The sequence below is a fragment of the Alligator mississippiensis genome, chromosome 5 (assembly GCF_030867095.1).
Source record: "Alligator mississippiensis isolate rAllMis1 chromosome 5, rAllMis1, whole genome shotgun sequence".
NCBI classification, from domain to species: domain Eukaryota; kingdom Metazoa; phylum Chordata; order Crocodylia; family Alligatoridae; genus Alligator; species Alligator mississippiensis.
Window position 1 is genome coordinate 215350897 of NC_081828.1, and position 24982 is coordinate 215375878.

Here is a 24982-nt window from a genome sequence, read left to right on the forward strand (position 1 = left end):
ACCTTTTCCTCTAGACCAATACGGCTACAACCTCGATACCCTCTACTTGTGGAGTGCATCATAATCTAACCCATAAGACTGGGTAACAAAAAAAGCAGCAAGGAGGGAAGGATCCAACCCCCTTTTGTATCAACAGTTTTTCGGGAACTCAAACGAGGTGGAATAAAATCACACTTGGGCACCTAAGTCCACTTACTCAGCTAATAGGTGGAAGAGAACCTGGCCATTTACTTTCCAGTCTCAAGTAGAAAGTGTCTGTGATGTTCCCTCTGCTTTTCCTCTATACTAGGGCAGATTTGCAAGATCAGAGATAAAGGGTGAACTTTCATTATGAGTGTAGTTGACTAATGCAAAACCAACACGCAGCCAACTCAATGACACTATGGAAACAGCATCCTTCAAAATACACGGGAGGTGACAGTGCCTCTCTACTCAGCACTGGTTAGGCCTCAGCTGCAGTAGTGTGTGCAGTTTTGGGCTACACACACTGTAAAAAGGATGTGGAGAATTTACAGAGGGTCCGGAGATGGGTGACAGAGATGAGAAAGGGCTTGGGCAGCAAGCCGTGTGAGGAGAGGTTGAAGGAAATGGGCACGTTCAGCTTGTGCAAAAGGAAATGAAGAGGGGACATGAGAGCAGTCCTCAAATACCTCTGCCATAAAGAAGAGGGAGGATACTTTTTCTCTGTTGCTGCAGAGAGTGGGTCACAGACTAATGACCTGAATCTGCAGCAAGATTAGTTTGAACATCAAGAAAAACTTCCCTCGCTGCAACTGAAGCCCATAGCTCCTTGTCCTGCCATCTGCCCCCACTGAGCACAGTCCAGCTCCATCCTCTTTGCAGCCACCTGCAGGGAGGTGAAGGCTGCTATTCAATCCCCCTTGGTCTTCTCTTCTCCAGACTAAATCAGCCCAGTTCCCTCAGCCTCTCCTCACCAGTCATGTTCCCCATGCCCTAAACACTTTCATTGCCCTCTGCTGGACTCTATAAAGTGGATATATAATTGGTTGGATCATGGTGCTCAACAAGAAGTCATCAAAGTTTCAATGTCTAGTTAGGAGAAGGTATCAGGTGGGGTTCCCCACAGGGCTATCCTGGGTCTGGTATTGTTTAAGATCTTCCTTAATGATTTGGACAATGGGATCCAGTGCATACTTAGCATATTTGTGGACACCGTCAAGTTGGGTGGAGTTGCGTATACTCCAGAAGGTAGGGCTATGGTCCAAGATGACCTGGATAGGCTGGAGAAATGGTCCTTAATCAGTCAGATGAGATTTAACAAAGACAAGTGTAATGTCTTGTACTTGGGACCAAAGAACTGCATGTACAAATACAGACTGGGGAATGGCTGGCTAGTCTTCAGGGAAGGGCCTGGAGGGTTACAGCAGACCATAAGCTGAATATGAGCCAACAGCATGTTCTGGTTGCAAACAGGGCTCCAACATACTGGACTGGATTAACACTGGACTGTATTAATATCATCATCTGAACTGAACTAATAATCATCATCTTCTATTTGGTAAATATCCCATTGAAATATCTAAAATCCCAGAAAACACGGAAGATAAACTGATAGCACTACTAGAATCTGGTGGTTGCATGAAAAATGAATTCATACAGACTAAACAGCTTGCATTTAAAATCAGAGGGGCGTCTCACTTTCATCCTTTTTGCAATGCAACACTCCTGAGAGCCATTCTTTGCTCAGCAAGTGCTTTTTATTCCTACAATACAAAGATAGAATCAGTCTTCAGTGTTGGATAACCTTGCCTCGGCAACAGCATATGTTTGCCCCTTATTTCTACGCTTCAGATGGATACCCTCATGCTATCATTCCATAATTTGTGCTGCTTAATTGAATCCATGCCTCTCCTTCAGCAAATGACAACAAAAAGCATGGCTTGCTCTTAGATTCAGGCTGCATGAAATGCTGAGAGTGCAAGAAATGAGAGAGTATTTTTTTCCTCTGAGCCAACTGTGCCCTGAAGCCAATGAAGAGGAAAAAAAGAGATGCGTCACTGATGCACAACAGAGTGCGATATAAAGGTCAGATGTGAAACGAGAATGTTTCCTCTACGAATGCAGCGCTTGCAGCTTGGATGAGGAGCATGAGGATTTTGCCGAAAAACCTCCAGGTGCATTTTATAAACCTCGTAATATGGTCAGAGCCTCCAGTTCAGGAGTTTCATTTGCACATTTGATGCCATCTGCCATCTGGACAGCCCTCAGGGAATCCTTGTTAAAATAACTCCAAAGCAGTAAAACCATATGTGTAGCTTTACTGCTCATGGAAGGAATTATAATAATTCAGCCAATAAGAAGGATTGCTCCACGACAGGACGGCAAGCTGGGTGCACCGAGTCCTTCTTTCTAGTGGAAGTTGCTGCCTGGAGAGAGCTGAGATTTTTGTGGGCCAAATTGTCTGTTGTGAAAATCAGTGCAATGGGAATGAGGGATCACCATCACGCCATTGGAGCATCTGGATTCCTTTGCCACTTCAGGCTCTTGAAGAACCCGATACCTCCCTCTGTCCCCAAATCACATCCAGCTACATATCATTGCTTATGGGGCCATGAAAGTGCCCAACTCCAGAGCCAAATCTAGAGCCTTGTGTCAGACATGTTGTCTCCCTAGATACGCTGGCAGTCTGTTCACGTGGGAATGAAACCATTGCCTTGTAAATACAGGAGCACAGATAGTGCTTAACATGGTATGCATCTACACGTGCACATTTCCTGTGCAGTAACCAAAATGACTGCACTGTATGGGTATGCGTCTACAGAGCACACCCAAGCTGTGCAGTCAATACGGTGACTTACGCTGACTTGAGTGTAAATTTGATACTTGCATCATGCAGGTCTCAAATTTACATTGGGTTAGTTACTACGCAGTAACGTACATGTAGACGCCTTACTGCGCAGTAATACCATGTGTGTGGGCTGACTTGGAACTAACTTTAGTCCCAAATCAGACCACACACACAGTGTTGATGTGCTTTAACGTATGCATGTGTAGATGCCTGCTTAGTCCCACTTGCTGTGCAGTAATTTACTGCACAGTAAATTAAAGCTGGTGTAAATGCACATGTAGACACGCCCTGTTTGATACAATGGAGAAAGGCATTGAGGCCAGGCTTTCCCCTGGTTTTACTCTGCTAGTGTGCGCCTGGGCAAACGTAAGGGGAGACCAGTCCCTTCCCTGAACCAGTCCCCAGACCAGTCCCCTTCCTTCTGTGTAGAAGACACTGTCCTGGAAATTAGTCTGAACTCCTCTCCTCTGAGCCTGCTATAAGGGGAGAGAGTACTTCTTGGGTGAAAAGTTTCAGCCAGTTCTTTCTTTCCATGCTCACACCTTTCCTCAACATCTGTGGACCCACATGGGCAATGCACGGTGTCAGAGAAGACTCCACGCAAGCTGTGGCTCATGCTTGCATGCTAAGGATCTCTGACATTCGTGAGCTTAGAGAAGTCACTAGTCTGAAAGGCAGGCAGAAGGTAGATACACACCTTATAGATTAAGTACATGAGATACAGAAACTTTTGTGAAAGCTTTGGCTCTTTATATAGATTGTATTCAGTTAGTCTATAAGGTTCAAAACTACCCTGCTTTCATGAATTTAATCTCACTGCACCCTACTGAGGCAGAACAATATTACCAGCTCCCCTGAATAGGTGGGGAAGACAGCACACAAGAAGTGAAGTGATCCACCCAAGTCCAAATAACAATTATGTGGCAGAGGCAGGGGTTAAACCTAGTTTTGACTGACTGCTCTGTGCTTTAACTGCTATGTCACACTTCCCACATATATATTTTTCCCATTTATTAGAGGTTGACCCAATGAGCTGAACATCAGGACCTTACAGGTTATAGATGCTAAATCCTCCGTGAATGTAAATCATCATATCTGCATTGACTTCAGTGGTGTTGTACTTATTTATACCAGCTGACACTCTAGTATATAACGTGCAGACTGTGAATGTCTATAATTTGACCATCTATAATTAGAAGTCAGCCAGGCCGAAACAATAAGCTGTATCTAGCTGGCTATCTCTAAGCACTTGCTTCTTGGAACGGATTGATTCTGTATCCTAACCAGCTGGTATATTAATCCCAGAAATTCAATATTTGCTTAAGATAAAATGTCTTCCCAAGAGAACGCAAAGCCAGAACTCTGCTGTACCCTGCAATGAGATAAGAACCAGTGGGAAATGCTCCTCCTTCCCATAGCTTTGCTCTGAGTAAAGGAGAATGAAGGAAACGGCAAACAGATTGAAAACAGGGAAAAATCCAAGGTATGTTCATGTGGAAAGAAAGAGGGGGTGAGGGTTTTACATAATACAGCTTGACAACTTTTGGGTTCAAGCCATTGTTCTCGGATTTGCTGGCTAAAACGGCACTACCAACTATGTCTTATGAGCCCGTAAATGCTCTTCTTGAAACACTGACGATTATAAGTGTTTTACTGAAACTCTAACACTGTAACTGGGCCCGCAGTGCACAAATCACTGTACAAAAACGGTATCAGAGACCATCGCAGCCTTGCAAAGCTCGGAGACAAAACAGAGCAAGGATGGTGGATGAAGCTTTACTTCAACTTTATAAGCAGGGGCTAAGACACAGAGGGTGTCTACACGTGCATATTTACTGTGTAACCAAAATGACTGCACAGTATGGGCGTGTGTCTACACATGCACATTTGTGCTACACAGTAATTATTGTGACTTATGCTGACTGGAGCATAAGTGTGATACCTGCTGGAGCTCCCACCCGGTGACCTCAGGGGCACCTGCCAGGCTGCTCTGTCTTGGGACTAAATTTAGTCCCGGGTCACCTGCACATGTAGACGCCGGCCTATTCCTGCTTACTGTGCAGTAATTTAGTGAGCAGTAAATTTAAGCCGGCGTAAATGCATGTGTAGACATGCCCAGAAAGAAGAACTATCATTTCACTGCCTGGTGATCTTTAAGGTATTTATCTTCCCAATGCCCTCTGAAATGCAGAATGCTATGATCCCCGCAGCAGACCTACCATACACCTACAGGATTAGCCCTCTCACAAGACCTAAGTATTGTGCCACTTTCTTTTAAGACACAGGGGGAGGTGGTGGTGATAATTCCCCACCACCTTTTCTGTAATATATGAGGCCCTTATCAGAGGAAGAGATGACCAAGGAATGATTCCCTTCCATACCTGAAGGGAGTCAGATATACATCTCAGAGGAAAGTGTCTCAGCCACCTGGCTATCCGTGCTTTTAGTAACCAAGTCATACCTGATTTTTAGCTAAGGACTATTTAATTCAAGCAGTCATTGCCCCATCCACCATCACTGCCCACGGTGCAACAATTGCCTGTTACCATATGTCCTCATATACCACACCCCCCATATAAAATTTGCACCTTGTTTTAGAAAAGGAGAATGAAAAAAATCTATCTATCTATCTATCTATCTATCTATCTATCTATCTATCTATCTATCTATCTATCTATCTATCTATCTATCTATCTATCTATCTATTCTAGATATTAGATAGATAGATAGATAGATAGATAGATAGATAGATAGATATATCTATATCTTTCCTTGAGAGCCTCAGGGGACTTGGGGAGCAGGGAGAGAAGGTACCCCGAGGCAGCAACTTGGAAGCCCTGTATGCAGCTTTAATTTCCTTTTCCTTGATTCCCAGCAGCTGTTTTCAAAAAGGGGTGTGTTATACAAGAGAAAATGCAGTAAGTGTCTAACCTAAACTGAGCATTTCCATCTCCGAGGTGAGCGACAAGTTAGTAGGTCACAGTCAGGCCCTTCCTTGCTTGCTCCCCGTTGTCCCAGGGAATCTTGCAATCCACCATGGTCCAGTTTCCAAAGAGAGGGTGGGTTGGACACTCGGAGGGCTGGTTTGGACATGCCATTAGCAGCTGGGAGATGTGGCATTGAATCTCCATGGGCTGTATGAAACTGCCCTCTCCCCCCTTCCTGGGAGAGTGATACCACTTATTATATCCAAACTGGGGGACTCATCTGATCATCCCAGTGCATTTTAAAAAAGAAATGCAACTATAACTGCATTCTTACATGAAGAACACTGTCAGTAGGTGTTAGGGGTTGTCAGAGACTCCTGGATCAGGCCTATTAGGGGACTTGGGCACTGCTTCACCCCGTTCCTGGATCCCAATGTGGTTAAGGTGAAACTAGTCACCCGCAGGCTCAGGCTGGGCCAGTACAGAAGGCAGAAGCACAGATGCAGGGTGGGAGGACAGGATTTCAGCTCACAAAGGTGAGTTTTAGACACTTCCAGGGTGAGGCAGTGACACAGCGGGGCTTTATGGGGATTGAATTTTAGGACTTCAGTGCCTCAAGTCTGTCTCAGTTCTACAATTCCTATTTTGGAGGGAGAAGTGAGGAGAAGGGAAGGGGAAATCCAGCCTACTGATCCACCCTGGGTAACCATTGCAGCAGAGAAGGGGTTCAATCCAGATCGCTTATGATCCAGTCCGGGGCACTGTCCATCCTTGGTTTCAGAGGTACATGCAGTGCACGTACACAGCTATATGACGGGGACATCATATCCAGCTACCGCTGAGGTCCCTATTTCCCCTATATAGTGACTAGAGTCTACCAAGATCACCCTTGTTAGAAATCTCCTTTTCTCCAGCTAGCAAAAGCTGCAAAATGCACACACACCCAGAGAGCTGGCAATGACAGGGATCTCTGCTCCTCGGCTTCACATCCCTCCTGGCCAGGCACGCACCAAGCTGTTTGAGTTGCAGGGCGAGAACGAAAGCTATGAAAAAAGTGGAGACAGATGGTTTGTTGAAGGTTATCTCTCAACAACAACGTCGGTATCTGCTCTAAGTATATCTTTCCTCCTGCTGCAGGTGTTCCCAGCAGCGAGACTTCCTAGACGCTACATTGGACAACACAGAGCTGTTCATCTGTGGGGAAGTATTCAACAGGGCTCATTTGTTGAACGTTTTTAGATTATAAGGAGCCCAGCCTGGCCCACAGGAACATCCAGCCTCCATGCAATCATTGCTTCAGGCGGTAAGTTTGTGTAGCTAATGACGGGGGAGACTGAAGAAATCGCTCGGGCTGTTTAGACTAGGATGGGCGAGCTCATCAAGGGCTGGAGATATCTCCTTGAGCTACAAAGGACCAAGGTCGTGTAAAGAAACCTGTCTAAAAATCTATAGCAGAATGAGCAATAATACAGCCAGGGGCTGATGAGGTCCCTGTTGAAGATATCACCGTGCTTTCTCTAAACTGGGGACACTGTGATGGTTTCAGAGCCCATGGCAGTGTAAGAAGGGGTTACCACACCCCTGAGACCTGCCTAGCTCATACAGATGCTGTATTGTGTGGACCCATAACACCCGTACAGGCCAGAAGATGGGTCACTGCCAAGAGGCCTCTCCAACCCTAAATATGTCCCTGTACATCAACAGAAGATATGCCTTCAGAAGATAGCACCCCTTAAAAACTACCTGGTTCAGAGAGGCACAAGCTTCTGTAGGCAATAACCTACTTTGTTAGATGCTACAGGAAGAAAAGATTGTACATAGGAGGGAAAGAAGCAGGGGAAAAGGGCATTGCTAGGAGAGGAAATGAGTAGTTTGGTTAGCTCAATGGAGATGAGCAGGGCAGGTGACACCCAGAGGGTGTTGTCTATCCTGAAATATCACAGGGGACGGGAATCAAACCCTCGGGATTCTCTCCTGTGCCGAGTGCGAGCAAAGTTTCAAGAGGTGCAAAGTCTCTCTGCCTGGCCTGGCTTGTCTGTTCCCGGGGGGGAGCCAGTTTTGGGCTGTGAACAAGTTCCTTGTGGCCTGCATGAATTTACAGCCTGCTGAACGAGGCCAGAGGTCTTGGTGCATGAATGGGCCAGGGCTGAATTTCTCAGAGCAGGAAGCTCAGCTTTGGATAAATGCATCTGAGTCTGGGGATGAATTCCCACCAGAATGGAGGAGGCACCAAGTCCAGGGGCCAGTGTTTTGACATGCCTTCTCCAACGCAAGGGGAGGGGTGTACTCTGAAAACAACACCCTACCAAAGCAAACTATCCCGGTTCGTACGCAGCCCTATACCAAAGGAGAGGCCATGAGGGCTAACACACCACACAGGACAGATGTTAGCGAGGGCACCGAACTATCCTGGAGTGCTGAAATGTGCCCTGATGCTCCAGCAATGAGGGTGCGATGAGATCCTATGGAGAGCAGAAAAACAGGTAAAGGAGCAGAAGAAAGCTGCTGAGCAGGGAGATAAGCATGCACATATTCTAGCTGGTTTTAAAAGTCTCAGGCTAAAAAAATTCAGCCCTAAAACCTGGATGCTAAGCAAGGCCTTCTTTGATCAGCTAAGCAGACCTGACAATTTTCATTGATTTATTCCTGGCGTTTGGTTATGTCCGAAACCCTGCAAGGAAAGCCTTTCCCCCAGCACCTTAAGCATCCTGCTTCTGACCTTGATCTTACTTCTTATCCCAAATCCACAGTTGATAACAAAACAAATCAAACCCTCGACAATCTCTATCTAGCAGACTGGAGTCCAGCTGTCAGCAAAGGTCCAGTTCTTATTCATTCTGAATAGGGTCCATTCATCACTAATTCGGAGACGGTAACAAAGTGGGATCAGCCGAATGTTAAATTCATGAGCATCTGACATCTTTCCGTGGAGATTGGATGGTTTCCTAAAAGAGATCTGCTGGGCTACTCAAGCCCATATTGTCTCACATATACTTTTTCCCCAAAAATCAGCTGCTGGAAATGGGTTGGGTATAAGTGAGGAAATATGGTAATAGCAATTTCTCCAACATAAGCCTCTGGAAGTTGGGGAACAAGTAAAGCTGCATATTCAAGGCTGCAAGGGAAGTCCAGGTTAGATATTAGGAAGAACTTTGGGTAGTAAAACACTGGCACAGGCAACTCAGATATGTTGTTCAGTCTCCATCCTTGGAGGTTTTGAGGACCCGGGTAGACAAAGCCTTGGTTAGGATGATGTAGTTGGGGCTGGTCCTGCTTTGAGCAGGGGGTTGGACTAGATGTGACCTCCTGAGCTCCCTTCAACCCTCATTGTCTATGATGCTCTACAGGGAGTAGGACAATGAGCACACCAGGCTCCCTAGCTGTTGCTACTCAGTCACTACTACTTATGAGTATTTTTAATGAAAACATTTTTTTCCTCGTTCTGCCTTTCAAAAATAAGATTTGCATCTTATTCCAGGGGTGCACTGTATGCTAGAAAAAAAAAAAAAATATGTTATGCATTCCCATGCTAAGGGAAAGCAATTCCCTCTGCTACACAAATTACCAGAAAGATTTCTCTGGCCTGTGTTACACCGGAGATCAAAGCAGAGGATTACAGCTGTGCCTTCCAGCCTTTAAAGCTACAAAATGCATGAGGATAGTTTGCCCTGAACCAAGTCTCATGGCAAGGGATGACAGACGGCTCTTGACTCTCCAAAGATGTGGTATCTCTCTTACCAAGCATCTTTCACCAACAGGTATCGAAGCCATCGGTACTGTGGAGCACCCCAAAGTTTCAAGTGATATCTTCGTCTCCTGTATTAAGCACAAACAGTAAGTAGGTCGGTTGACATTTCTCCATAACAAAAAGGCCTCAATCACATCATTACACCAGGGATATACATGACAGACCTACTGACAGCAGCAAAAAAAATTCTATAATTTCTAAAATTTCTATTTCTGAGAATATGCTGATTAATGTCTGTTATAGCAGATCATATACATGAGAAAGTGGAGGGAGATGGAGAGACGTCCAAGAGAGGGACTTGTTTTATAGGAGACAAGTGCTATGTCTGTACTAGACCCAAGTAGACTCCAGATCTTGATGCTATTCACAATATTATGAAAGCATTTGCTCCCTTGCCACAGAGGGCTGGTGGTGTGAGTTTAAACGGCTACAAAGCAGATTTTGATCCATCGTAGTCTGTCCTGAGCCTCTTTTGAGTAGGGCAGCATATAAATCAACTAAATAACTTTCTCACTGTCAGACTCATAAGTCAGGGGAATGAGTTGCCTAGGGAAGCTGTCACTGGGGGCTCAAGAAGGGGTTAGACAGGCATCTGCCTCAGATGAGTTAGGAACAGCAAATCCTGCATTCGTGCAGACGCTGGATGACTGCCGGGATGGCCAAACTGTAGCACAGACAGCTTCTGTGTGTGGCACGTAGAGCAGGGACGAGACAGGCAGCTGTGTCAGGAAGCACAGGGCAGGGAGCAGAAAGCAGAGTAGTGCATCAGGCAGGGGAAGGGGATCAGAGAGGCACTCAGAGAGAGGAAGGGTTGCCTTCCACAGCTCTACAGGATCTGCAGTTTTATACCTGCAATAGGTATATACGCCGATCACAAAGTGCTTATAAGTTAAATAAGTCCATCAGGACTCATCATAAAGATGGTATCTTTTATTAGACCAAAAAGCTTTTTGCAAAAAAAAAAAATATATATATATATATATATATATATATATATATATATATATATATATATATATATATATAATTAATTGCAAGCTTTCTGGCACCAACACCTTTCATCAGGCATTGGAGAAAAGACTGTACAAGTTGTCCTAGGTAAAAATGAAAGTTCGTATAAGTTAAATAGACACAACAGAAGGTAAAGACGACAGATGCAAAGAGGTCAAGTGATTTACTGGAGGGCCAGAGTCCCCAAAGGAGGTCTTCTACCCCCGCATCCAGTGGTGTCTAAAATACCACCCTTGTTCATTAAGCATCAAAATGCCCCATCCTCTGATGCTGTTGCCTCTGCAAGGAGAATAGCCAAGCCCTTCATAAACATAAGCACACACATGCTTGCAGAAACCCTGTAGAGTGAAGCAGGTAATGTTATCTATCTGCATCCTACACAAGAGAACTGGATCAAGGAGGTGGTAGGACTTGGTGGTCGGATTCATTTCATGGATCTGGTCCACAGCTCACGGCTATAATGTCGATAGGGACGCTGGTTCATGGGAAAACACAGTAGCTTTGCAAAGGTCAAACGGTGGGTGGCAGAGACTGGACTAAGAGCCAAAATGCTCCCCTGCTTTCACCTGCCCATTCCCAATGGGGGAAAATGGATGGGACGGCGAGTCTAAAACAATGGGTTGCAATGAACTGATGCTGCAAAGAAGTGAAGGGGTAAAAGAGGGGGAAAGCGCAGGGAAAGGGGAGAAGAGATGGAAATCAGATAAGCATCAGATGAAGGAAAAGGACTTGCAATGTGACATACGATGCCAGCCACTGGCACGAGGCCAAAGCTTAATGAAGACCATCATTACAACAGTGTCAGGGCCCTTACCGCTGCGACTTTCCATGACCGTGAACTTGGGTGTTCCAGCAACAGCATGTGAAAATATTTAGTCTGCTGCAGAAGGGAATGTTTGGGAAAAGAGATAGGAAGCCCTGCATTCCTCTCACCCCGCAGCCCAATCCTCCCCGCATTCCCTGGCCGCCAGCCAATGCTCAACTCACTTATTTTTGGGTTCCTTTCTCATTTCTCCATCTTTCGTTTCTAACCAAAACAGAATGACCAATGCACGTTATCCTGATCTCGGCACAACGGTTAAAAATAGAAGGCAGAGGAACAGGACGTGGCTGAAGGGGAGGCAGCGAAATTTTGGATGGGTTGCGAGTACTCCGTGCCTGATTCTGCACCGCCTTAGGGAGCCAGGAATCCTCTTTTTCAGTCTGCGGTGTCTGCTGGGATTGCCAGGTTTTCAGGGTCACAACTGTGTTGTTTAGTGCGGTGAAGAGCCCAGCCTAATAAAGCCCCTGTCTTGACCTTGGCACCGAGGAATGGTTGCAATGCACATAATTAGTAACACCTGTGCGAAAAGAAAGCAAAACGGTACTGCTCTGGTCTGGAGGCCTGGTGCGCTCGCTGTACTCCCTGCCGAGGGCTGGGATGATGACACAACATGCAAGGCGATGATGAAGATCTCTGATGAAGAAGATAGTTTCCTTAGGGGCAGGGGAATCCATGCCCATCCATTCCAGGGATCACTTCCCAGTTCCTCCAGACGGTAGAATAAAACTCTGTGCCTCCCCAGGGGAAGGAGGGGTGGGAAGTGATATGCCCTTTGCTTGCAAAGAAGCTGTGAGATAAATTCCTTATTACTGCAGGACTGGCAGGATATCAGTGGTGTCTCGGGGGAAATCCTGGTTCCATGGACATCACTGTTTTGTTTTGTTTTTATCATTGATTTCACTGGGAATTGGGATTGAACCCCTACATTAGTGGTGTGGTGAGGCTTAATTCATTAAATAGACACTCCTCTGCAGAAGCTCCATTGCCCCCTTGACAGATAGCCCTGCTTATTCTCTTTTTTTAACCATTCATCATATCTTGGAAGAATGCACAGTTTCTTTAAGCTGGGAAGGGAATAGACTTTGCATTTCCTAGAAACTTCCACTTTATCAATCCCCCCCTCCCCTTTTTTTGCCCTGGAATTTAAACAAAACTACAACAAAAAACCCCAAAATGTCTCAGTACACAACATTTTCATTGGGGAGGGGGATCCTTTTTGGTTGACTGAAAGAGTTTGGTTCCATTTCAGCTTATTATTATTGTTATTATTATTACTATTATTGTCGTTTAATTTGATATAATAAAAAACATTTCTAAAAATGGATCCAGCCATTTTCATTCCTCTCTGAAAACGTGGCAATGGCAGGTTTCAGCCTGACTGAAATACTCTGCTTTGATATTTGCCATTAATTGAGATGTGCCCATGGAGTGTTTAGCTGTTCGCAAACTGATGTTTTCCAATAGAAAAACACACTGGTTTAAAATATCCAGCCAGATCCATTTGCACTCTATCTAGCAACAGTTCATCTCCAAAAGCCAATTCATTTTACTGCTCCTTGTGGCAGACCCATTTTGCAACTCCAGCCAGCAGAGGTTTTTCATTCCCAGCAGTCAAGAATTTCAGCAGGGTCTGATCATTTGGGGGCACTGATATCTATCTATCTATCTATCTATCTATCTATCTATCTATCTATCTATCTATCTATCTATCTATCTATCTATCTATCTATCTATTTTGAGGGCTTATATATCTATTTTTAATTATTTTTTGAGGGTGGCATCTCATCCCTTTCTGAAAACAGAGTCTTTCTATGGATCCTCAGGTTGGTCTCCCCAAACCACCAATCACCACTAAAAATACTGACTCATGTTTGTGGCCTCACTCCATTGAGGTGCATTCATAGTTGGTGTCCTGCTAAATCTTGCAGAAACCAGAATGCTAGTGGTTAAAAGCAAGGTGCTAAAGGGCCGAACCCCAAATCCTATGCAAGTCAAACTCCGGTTTCATTCAGTGGCAATGAATATAAACATAAGCAGCCCGACTCTCTTTACCCTTGTGCAAATCAGGAATCACTCCACTGCAGTGACTGAACACAGCCTATAGGAATTAAAAATTAGGCTTATTTACTATCTGTTTGCCTTCCAAGGAACTAGACAGATGACGGCTTTTATGGTGCTCTCCTCTTCTACGACTAAAGGCCTGGAGATCTAGTAGACCCCAGCTGCAGAGTTTGGTAGAGAGGACTACAGTCGCATTTATGCTTAAATAGAATAAAAATAGCAGGAGTACGGGGATGGCTGAAGTGTTCTTCATCTTCCCCACAACCTCCTATTCCAGCAACCATTTGATCCAGCCCACGGGCGCAGGTGGATTAATGAATGGGCCTCGGGGCCCCTGCCAATTAGGGGGCTGCGGATGCCTGGGCTCCCTCAGGTAACAGTGGGTTTCCCCTTGCAGGCGGACAATATCCTGCCTGCCTGGGGGTGCAAGGAATGCTGCGTGCATGTACATGGCCAAGAAAACAGCCAGGCAGCATGGAGAGCAGCTCCCTGCAAGTAAGTCTGTGGGGGGGAGGGGGTTTGGTGGGGGGGGCAATCGAGGGCCCCACAATGACAGAGGGAATGGGGCAGGGGTTGGGGCTGGGAGATCCAGGTCCAGGGCAGGGAACAGGACAGAGTCAGTGAGGGCACAGAGGGGTGGAGAGGCAGGGTGGCTTCCCACCACTGTGCACACCCCATGGGGCAGGCATGGTGGGGCATGTGGCCCTCCCATATTTGTACATGGGGTAGATGTGGGCTGCCTGCTGTGGGCTTGGGACTCTTGGCTCTGGTGCCTTTCCCTCGGGATTCCCACACAGGCTGTGCATCCCCTGCCCTCCTGGCTGCAGTAGAGACGGTGAGTTGTGACCCCCTGCTGCCGGGAAGGCAGGAGGTGCTCAGCCCCTGAGGCAAAAACACCTAAGCGGAGAGCCCTGAGCCTGCATCTGCCCTCGCCCCCCTTGGGCTGTGATAGGCTGGGAGCAAGGAGGAGAGGTGGTCATGTGCCATCCCACCCAGCCTGGCCAGGTGCATTCAGCCTCCTCTGCAGGGCATGGAGGCTCGCCCTACCCTTGGCAATGGCAGCACCAGGAGGGAAAGGGGTTCCTAGCCCCACTGAAGCCCTGGCCCCCAATAAATCTTAATCCGCCACTCCCCTTTGGGTCTTGGAGCCCACCCATTGCCTCAGACCCAAACTAGGTCACTCCAACCCACAACCTGAAAAGATTGCTGGATGCTGTCATATTCCAACAAGCCCACGGGCCTTCAAAGGCTAATTTAGCACTGCCATGCCCGATATTAATTATGGGTGGGTCAGAATAGGGGAGTGGCGAGGGACTCACAGGATGAACATGTCTCTCCTGGGATCCACTGGGTCTGGTCCAGAACTCCTGCTTCTTTTACAGCGGGGAGCACACCCTACGCCTCGGACACAACATGGAGAAGGAGCATGGTGGAAGCTCCATCATGGGCCTAAATCAGGACCTTCAGAGCCTTAACCAAAGACCCGTAAACTCTGGGAAGGTTGATATCAGGGGGTTCTCATGACTGCCCATACCCGAAAGGACCAGACTACCAAGACACCCACATGGAAGCTGACATTTCAAGACTAGTGCTGCCTACAGACTCCAAGCAGGAGTGTATGCCAAAATGTACTGCAGAGAAGGGATAGGCCAGCAAAGGGAAGCGATAGGTTGGTACCTGAGTATGTCACTGGATCCCAGTGCTTTGCAAACTCAACCTCCCAGAGGGGTCGCGGCAATACGGGTACAAGCTAGGGAAGCCTTTAGAGGGGAAAACTGGTTTCAGACAACCCCTGAATTGGAGAAGAATATTTTATCTCCCCTCTCATCCTAAGTGCATCTGGCCTGGCTAAAACCCAGAAGCAGGAAAACCCAATCTGAAGTATTCAATCTGTCCTGGAGCAGAAGCCTGTGAACTGTCTGAGCCTCCCTAGGACGCTAATAGCATCTGTTCTTTGTGTTGGCCCTCAGCAGTGGGCCGAATTTCAACCAGGCTCATTTGCACACCAAAGAGATGGGGCGATATGTGACCCCGAACCTTGGGTGACGATGTGAGCTGAACTTCTGAACTGCTCGAGGAGCATCCAGCATCAATAAGCAGAAGCAAATTTATAAGGCTGGGAAAAGACAACGCAGGGCCCAGCTCAATGCCACCCATGCCTTTGCACTTCAGCTTGAACTATCTGAAGTATGAGTCTTGCTACACCCTGCAGGAAACAATGAAGCTTGAGAGCTGTAAAGTTAAGACCAAGGCTGGTTCGAGTTAATGGGATCCATTTGTTGTAGGAAAGGGGCACTGACTTATTTTTCCTTTTAATACAAGAATTAGGTAACTGAACTTGTCAGGCATGTCTGAAATGTAATCCGGCTAACCCCAGCATTCCAACCAAGCTGCATTTCAATAGCAAAAATATGCATAATAAGTTGTATCGAAGCAAAGGAAACCTTGTTTTAATAATGCTTTAAAGTGGAGACAGAGTGCAACTGTAGGGTAGGATCCTTCAGGATTTGGGAGACCTGTTCCTGGCTCAGCAGGAGGCAGGGGTGAATCGCATCACCTTCCTGTGCCTCAGTTTCTCCACTTGTGTAAAAAAGGTAATGCCTTTACTCCTTCTAAGGTGCTTTAAACTCAGCAACTGCAAAGTCCTACATTGAGGGTGCATCTACATGAGACATTACAGCACAGCAGCAACAAGCTACTGAGCAATAGCTCATTGCTACTGCATTATAGTGTTGGCAGGCACTAACGGTGATGGCAATGATACTGTGCAGTAGTAATGAGCTACTGAGCAGCAGCTTGTTGCTAATGTGCAATAGCATCCAAAAAAATGTGTGGGGACAGTTCTGCACAGTAACATTGGTACTGCACAGTCATTTAGTACTTGGTTAAGTAAGTACTAAATGACTGCACAGTCCTCTGCTTGTGTAGATGTGGCTACAATGAAGCATTTTTTTATTAATTATACTTGCAGGTGACGTAGTTGCAGAACCAACCTAGAACTGTTGAATATCCACTCGTAGGCCAAGTACAGACATTACACTTTTACTGGTATAAATGATTGGAGACCAGCCTAGAAACATAACTGAACAGAAGTTTGGCACACAAAAACCAGTCTATACCTATAACAGAGCAGAAGTTTGGCATACATAGACTGGTTTAAAAATGGGGAACACCCCCCCACCCCCACCCCCACCACCAAAGGGTGAATGTGTGTTTTGTTCCGTACCTATCTAGTCTGTGCCGCTTACAGAAAACTGCATAACTTAAATCGATGCCACTTCGGGCTTTTTGAATGCCTGTACTTAGCCTTAGAACATTTCCGGGGGGAGGCGGGTATCACAAATCAACACGGCTGACTAAAGAAACCTTTGCTTCACTCTAAACCCCCATCTCTGCAAGCACTTACATACATACATCATCTTTATTAGGATGAGCTTTCCCACTAGAGCCTGTGGGCATATCAATTTACTTCTTGGCCTTGGGTTTGCTACAGACAAAATAAGTCCCAACAATTTTCCCCTAATGGGAATATCAGAGCCCAACAATTCAGTACAGTAGATAGCACAGAGTGACCCACCCCATAGCATTGTTTAGGCTCTTTGCCTCAGGCCAGTGTGATAACAGGGCTGAAAGGGGCTGCTATCGAGTTGTTTACATCGCCTCTTTGCAGGTCTCTGGGGCACCTCAATGAGCGGAGTTTATTTTGCGGGCAACCAAAGTTCAGGAAGTCAATCATATGGACATGTCCTATGGATCTACATGGATGATAAAGAAAAATGCATGGATGTTTGCATGATCTAGGCCAAGGGTTGTCAACTGGGGGTACCTGAGAAGGCCCTAGGGGGTACGTGTGGGTGGGTTGGGATGGAGCGCTGCCACACACCATCCCGCACTTGCGCACAGGCACCGCCCACCCGGACGGATGCAGGGGGTGGAAGCTGCTTCGCATCCGGCCACGCACCACCTCCCCCTGATCTGCATCCAGCCATGTACAACACCCTGCCCCACCATCTGCATCCAGCCATGTACAACACCCTGCCCCCCCCCGATCTGCATCCAGCCATGTGTAACACCCTGCCCCCCCTCCTCACTCCATGTCCAGTCACTGCTCCGCATCTGGCTGCCAGTGGTACACTGACCCAAAAAGGTAGAAAACCCTTGATCTAGGCACACAACGAAGAATAAGTTGCATATTTTTAAGAATGTAAAGACAGGGCAAAACTTGTAACCGAGGAACTACCACAGAGCCCTCTAATTTTGGAGGTAAAAAGCAAATCCAGTGGCTGGCATTTGAAGCTAGACAAACACAAGACTGGCAAGCCAGCCTGAAACAAGTCCCCATGAGATAGGGTGCATTCGCTGTCACTTGAAAGCATTAACTCAAGAAGAGAAGGCTTTCTACAAGATGCACACACTTCCGTTCTGGCTCATATTTCTATGCTGTGCTTCTGTGTTACTCTCCCTCATCGTGAGAGGCATCAAGGCAAAACAGTTCAAGTGTCTCATTGCAGCATCAATGAGTCTGAGACTTCCTGTGGACTTGTGCTGAAGGTCACAGCTAGTTCTTCATGGCTACCCAGTCGGTATGGCTGGGGTGTCAAAAGTGGCTTATCCAATTCAATCAACAACACAGGGCAGACGGACAATGCTAGAGCCGGTGATCAAGATGGTGTTTGGGGGAGTGCATTGATTTAAAAGGAGATCCTTCAAGAAAGCCTGGGGCATGTTTCCAAGTCCTCAAATTGCTCATCAGGGGAAAAAAAGCACCACAGCACATTGCAGCAACCTTCAGAGGCAACATCGGCTTTGGGAAAAATAACCCTGAAGTGTGATGACCACATGGTAGGGGTGTGTGAAGCGGGCCCCATGTGATTCAGATTCAGATTTGGCCCACGTCAGGGACAGTGATTCAATTCGTTGATTCGGATCACTGTCTCTGATTTGATTCAGCCGAATCCAGATCTGAAGTTTCGATGCTGGTTCAGAGAATCAGCAATTCGGACATAGACATAGCTTTAAACATTTTTTCTACATACCTTAAAGTACCAGTGCAGCTTGTGAATACTGTGATGCTGGGGCAGATGGGGTGTCCCACAGGAGTATGGGGGGACCCTCCACGTGCTTGGCGGCAAACCCAGAAATGGACCAGAAATACTTCCAGTCAACTTCTGGGTCCGCCAGAGATGGCGCTGAGGCCCCCCCCCCCCCATGCCAACCCAGCTCAGTGATCAGCCACGGGGGGACCCCAGGTGCCCCCCCAACCCAGGAGGCACCAGTCACTGAGTCAGGGGGACGTGGGGGGGGCTCCCATGTGCTCCCCGGTGGACCTAGAAGTAGACCAGAAGCACATCTAGTCCACTTCCAGGTTTCCTGTCGAGTGCGCTGGGGAGCCCTCCACGCTTCTGTGGGACACTCCATGCACCCCAGCATTGCAGCACCCATGAGCACCTGCTACCTAGAGGTATGTAGAAAAAACATTTAAAGCTGTGTCTATGTTAGAATTGCTGAATCTTTACGAATCTCTCCGAATCGATTCAGAGGATTCCGATTCAATTTGGAGAGATTAAAGGGCCCTCTGATTGGATTCGGATTTGGAGATTTGACCACTGAATCAGGTCGAACCTCCAACAAATTGAATCAGGGATCAAAGCTTCACACAGCCCTACCACATGGGAGTATCGAAATGAAGCCACTTTGTTTTGACAAGATCTCACTCCGTCTACGATGACGTGTTTATCCTGTTAGAGGAAGGTAGTGAAATAGTTGTTGTAACTGGAGCAACAATGAAAAGTGGCTTATCAATTTGCTTCTTAACTTAGGACAACCCTAGGGAAAGCACGTATCATGCGCCAGTCATGTGTCTGATTCCTCTGTCAACAGAGGACAAAGAAAAGCAGTAATATCCCTCTACTAAGCCCTAAATCTGGGGACTGGCTCCAATTCCAGCCTTCAGTATTAGCTGTGCCAGCACAGGTTGTTTGCAGAGACAATAAATGAAACCATTTGCATGGCCATACTGGTCTCACCTACTCCTATCTTGCATTGACCCAACTGGTGAAATGATCAGTGGTGATGCCTGGAGAACTGGTCCCATACAGACAAGGTCTAAGAAGCAGGCTTGAATGGAAGGAAGATGAACATTATGAAAAAGTAAGAGCTTGTGAGAGAAAATCTGGAGTCCTTCAAATGTCTCCAGGTTCCTTTTTAAACAGATTTTCAACTTCTTGATGTGCAGCTGCCTACTGGAGTAGGCCAATATAATGACACTGCTCCAAATCTGAAGATACCTTGGAAAAGCCAGAGTGATGTAGTTGTGATGGTCCAGAAATTATGCAAGATGCCAGGATTTCATAGGGGAATATATTTTACTGGACCTGATGAAGAAAGTCTTTCATTAAAAGGTTTGCCTAACTCTATTCCAACTGTACCATTGGTCTGATAAAAGTTATCACCCTAAGAAACCCTTGCCGCTCCCTCACAAGACACTTGGAGACCCCATCACATCACATCCCTGCTTCTACCCCAGTAAGAATCATTGTCTCCATTTGGAGAAACTGAGGCACAGGGGCATTACATGACTTGCCAAAGACTGCACAGAAAGCCTACAACAGAGCCAGAAAATGATCTGACGACTCCTTAGCTTGCATCTTAGTCTCACAGCCATCCCTTTCCCTCTTCTTGATTTCACTGTTAAACACATTGGAGACGATGACATTGCAAGGAGTGACTTTGGACTACACTGCATAATTGGATGGATGCCGTTTTTGTTTCCCATGATGAAGTGCCTCTGCAATAGCCACTAGCTATAATGAATGCAAATGACTTATTTCAGGGAGTCAGTTTGAAATGAAAACTTCATAATTTTACAAGAAGGAAGCAAATATAACACCTTGAAACCTGGAAGCTGAAACCCTTGCTCCAGCCATTTGTTCTGAGCCAAATTTGTATATGTGCAAAAGAACCTCAATGTAAGAGAAATTCCTAGCCAGTAGACCCTTCCGTCACCAATCCTCCTGTGAAATATTAAACACTGTAACAAGAAAGAAGCATAATTCAACATCCTGCTTGCCATCAGACATCTTTGAGGTAAATAACCTGGTCCAACTTTTGTCCAAGCCTAATTTGCATAAAATGAAAAATGAACTTTTCCAGCCAAAAGATCTTACACTGCTCTCCTGTGAAATATGAATATGAATTTTCATTTCTACCTGGGAGAAATTTGACAATCGCTGCATTCTCCTATGCCTGAAGAAGGGTGTGTGTCTCCAAAAGCTTGCAAATAAAGAGAATTTTTTTTTTTGCAACTGTCTAGTTAGTCTAATACAAGATATCACCTCCTGCACACTGATCACTTATAATAACATATTTAGCATTTGTTGCATCATTGAGAGCCCATTGGTCCTGCTAAGGAGGATGAAGCAATTCACACATTATAACTTTAACTTATACAACAAGCTATTGCACTTCGAAACATCTCCACGTACACTAAGGGAAGAACAAATCTTTTAGCTTTACTGAAAAAAAAATAAATGAAAGTGTGTCAATCTTTTATTTCTTCCTCCTTACTCGCAGTCATGGCTAAAATAATTATGTTACAGCCATGGTTTAATGCTGCAGTTGTTCATTGTAAGGATATGGGCAGGGGCAGATCCAGGGGTGTTCAGTATTACAGCTGCACCTCACTTTGATTCTTGCTCAACTTTAAAACCACCTGCCTGGCAGCAGCAGCAGCATTTCTATTCAGGCAGCAGTGCAGAACTCACTTTACTTCATGGCTCATTATTATCTACTTGATTCCTGCTAATTTCTCTTCACTCCACAAGTGGTAGCAACCCTCTCTCCATTGCAATGGATTTGATGTTCAACTATGCAAGCTATCCTTTGTTCTGTAATCTTGCTGTCTGTCAGCCATTCCTAATGATGTCTCTCTCCTATTTCACATTCCTGCAGACTGTTGTTAGCTTTAGTTAAAAATGTTAACTCAAATGTGGTAGTATTAACTCAGGTGTAGACATGACTGACAGTGAAGTATTGGAGACACTGTCAAAACATTCAAGAAAGCTAGATTTTGTTTTAAGAATCTGAACATGAGATGTATAACAACTACAGGACTAATGAAACAATAGCTTTGCACTATTCTTGCCTAGTTTGTGGTTTTGTCTTGTTTTTAATTTTATATATAATCTAGCAAACTATTGCAATAAAGTTAATAAATTCATATATATATATGTATGCATGCATACATATATATACATAATTATATACATCTATACATACACATATATACACATACATATACACACGCACACACACACACATATATATATATATATATACGTGTGCGTGTGCGTGTGTGCATGTGTGTGTGTTTTGCTTTGATCTTAAACTGAATAATCTAGTGCTAGCCCCCTAGCATATGAGTTAAGCTTTTAGTTTCTTTGTAACTGGAGAAAAATGTGCTGTGTTATATGTCATAACACACTGCAACCCTTTTCCAAAATCATAGATCCTCCCATGGATCTGGGCATATGTAATACAGCATCTCGTTACAACAATTCCATAAGGAGAGAATTAAATTAATGCCTCTGAACACAAATTTACATTCCTTGTGTTTCTTGAATTGTCCAGTGATTTCATATTTTCAGAGAAAAACAACAGTGAGAAGGATGACCTTATAGTGGAACTATGTATTGAAGAGAAAAAAGTTGGCTTCAGATTGAAGTGCCCATTTGGGTCACATTTTCTATAGGCAAATTTGAGGAAATCTTGAAAATGTACAGTCAGTTGACAAAGGGTTCAGTTTCTGGCTCTAAAGGTATGTCTACCCTTTTAGTTATGGACAACCCTCAGTTTCACCTTCAAGCATACACATTGTCATTCCCCCTCTAGTTTTCCTTGCTGCGGCCACTTGAAAACACAGAAGAGGCAAGTATGTAGTAGACTGATTCCCAGATGGGAAAGGTTCCTGCTCAATGGACAGAGCCCTTCTAGAATACACCCTGCCATTACTTGTCATTCAATCTGTGTTAGACTCTTAATGCAGTCAGTAGAGGCAACTATAAGACTCCCTCAATTAGCAAGGCCACTGCATACATAACAGTTCAGTACAAAGACAACAAATGAGAAAACAAGGATGGGAGTCATAGGTTACTAGCAAGAGCTCCAAGGAGGACACTGAGCAGACAACAATGGCCAGTGCCCAGTGCCCACAGACCCTGGAAGGAGCCCAAGGACCTTGTGGACACTGATCAATGAATTTCTGTCTGGAGATGAACACAGGGTGACAAGAAAACAACCCAAAAGTTGCCTGTGTTCCCCCTAACCAAAGCATCTTTCCTGGTTTGGTGGATGGCAGGTATGGCCAGAGTCAGGAGGAGGTTGACCAGGAGGTCCTAGCACTTCATGAGGCCATGGATGGAGAGTGCATAAAGGAAAAGGTGCAGGGAGAAGAGAAACCAGAACCTCAGCAAGAGGGTCTTGAGGAGGCAATGTGGGAGCTGCAGCCTGGCACACTCAAGGTAGGTGTGCACCAAGGTCTCCCATTGCTGGGAGAAGGAACAGGGGTCAGGGGTGCCTGTGAAGTGCACCAGACCCAGACCTGTGGACGTAACTCTGTGCAGGAGCCACCAACTTCGGTCCCTGGTGGCACATGGGATCAGGGCAGAATACGGGCTGGTCCACTGGGGAGCAGTAGAGGCAGGAAGTGGGGTGCAGAATTAGAAATCAGGAACAGGAAGGAAGAATGAGAACCTAAACATGGAGTCCAAAAAACTAGCATGCTGGGGGTGGGGGAGGCCAATCAGGATGTGCCAAGGAGAAGGTGTTAAATATCACCCCTCAAAGCCACTGCTCAGCTGCTGCATAATTTTGAAGGTGCCTAACTCCAATCTGAAGGGAAGAGGCCCCTCCTTCCAACTGGGTTTTGCAGAACAACCAACCCACTAGTTCAAGCATGAGCCTGGGATGTGGAAAACCTAGATGCAAATCCATCCTCTGTTGTCAGTGGAGCAAGGATTTGAATCTCTCAGCATGTACAGACATTCACTATCCCAGGAGAAACTCTCCTGGGAGTGATTAACTCCGGTTGTTCCCAGGTTATTTTTCTCCTGGAGCAACCATTTTTACTCTGGGAGAAGAAGCCTGAAAATTGTACACTCATTGTTTCTCCTGGGAGAGCAGAGACTCTTCCAGGATAAACTGGATGTCTGTACATGGCCTCTATCTGCACAAGCAAAAATGGTAGGAAACAAATCAAATTCCACCCCCACAATTCCTATGTTGCTGTGATGATATAAGATCTTGTCATTACTGGTAGTAACATGGGCACAATTTGGATTATTTTTTCCTGCCTCAAACTTTGCCAGCTTTTTCAGTTCTATAAACTATAGGCCAGAGCTCAGCTGCCATCAATTATGATTCTTCTATGTATATGAGTGGAGCTATGCAAACTTATGCATAGCTGAAGATTTGGTTCCACCGATGCCAATGGACCTATGCTAAATTTACAATCAGCTGCAGATCTGGCCCCAAAGCTAAAAGTTTATGGAGATTCGGCTTGAGCAAAGAACACAGGATATGGGTTTCTGGAGTTTTCCCATCCTCTGCAGGGCAACGTTTTGACACATCTCAAATCCCAGAGCTGTTGCTAAAGGCTGGGAGACTTGCGAGGAATGCAACCTGTTCACCGTGGTGTGTGCTTCCTAGATGCTAATGCTTCATTGATCTGGCTGTGTAGTGGCCAGCCTGGATTCCCTCCAGCTGCTGCTTTCTTACCTACTGCATCCTTGGCCAGGCTACAAAGAAGCAAGCCTGTCATCTAAGGACTAAGCCTCTCCAAACATGTGTGTTCCACCCATATTTTGTCTTTGAGAGCTTCCTTTTAAGAAGCTGTTCATTTTAATATGGGGGCAAAACAAGGATGACCTGGCCTGGTTATTTTTCTTGGGCAAATGTTTGCAAAATATAGCATAGCACTTGTGGCTTTACACAGCTGGAAGTCATATCTTTGCTTCTGTAGCTCTTTAGAGTGTTTTTAATAAGAGACTGGCTTTTAAACATTTAGCTTCCCCCCCTCTGCTTCCTTCAAGGGTGTGTGCATGTAAGGGGGGGAGGCATCTTCTGTGCTTGCCACATGCCAACTATGGATTGTTTGTCCGTTTTGCACCTCAAAAGCCCCTTTCCTTTGGGCCTGGGTGGAGGAGAAACGACTCCATTCAGGGCCCTCCAGCTCGTGATTATTATGCTTATATTACAGTAGCAGCTAGAGACCTCCAACCAAGCTCACAGCCCTTTTGAGCTAGGCAGAATACATACACAACATGGGGGGAAAAAAAGAAAAGAAAAAAAAAAAACAAACACAACAGTCTCTCTCTTTTTCAAAGTGCTTACAACCCAGCCAAAAGGACAGAGAATCATTTTTCCTAAGGTCATGAAGAGATCAGGAACAGAGCCAGGAATAGCACTTACAACTCCCAGCTTTTTAAGCAAACACCTTACCTTTAGGTCTGGGCTATCTTTCCCAGCTACTTATACGTCTCAAGGGGAATGAGTAGCCCTTGAAAGAGTTCATGGTATGATTCACAGGGGCACCCCTATGGGGCTAC

At 45.7% G+C, this 24982-nt stretch overlaps 2 long non-coding RNA genes across 2 annotated transcripts in view; one reads left to right on the top strand and one right to left on the bottom strand.

Moving 5' to 3' along the window:
• LOC132250963 (uncharacterized) overlaps nt 1–11585 on the bottom strand; it is a 65925-nt gene extending 54340 nt beyond the window's left edge. The window contains exons 1-2 of the long non-coding RNA XR_009462742.1: nt 11483–11585; nt 9475–9552 (exon numbers count right to left, since the gene is read on the bottom strand). This is a non-coding gene — a long non-coding RNA (uncharacterized LOC132250963). The remainder of the gene's footprint in view (nt 1–9474; nt 9553–11482) is intronic.
• LOC109281473 (uncharacterized) lies at nt 6724–12640 on the top strand. Its single transcript, XR_002088128.2, has 3 exons — nt 6724–7039; nt 9495–9570; nt 11536–12640. It is a non-coding gene; the product is annotated as an uncharacterized LOC109281473 (long non-coding RNA).
• The last annotated feature ends 12342 nt before the right edge of the window (nt 12641–24982 follow it).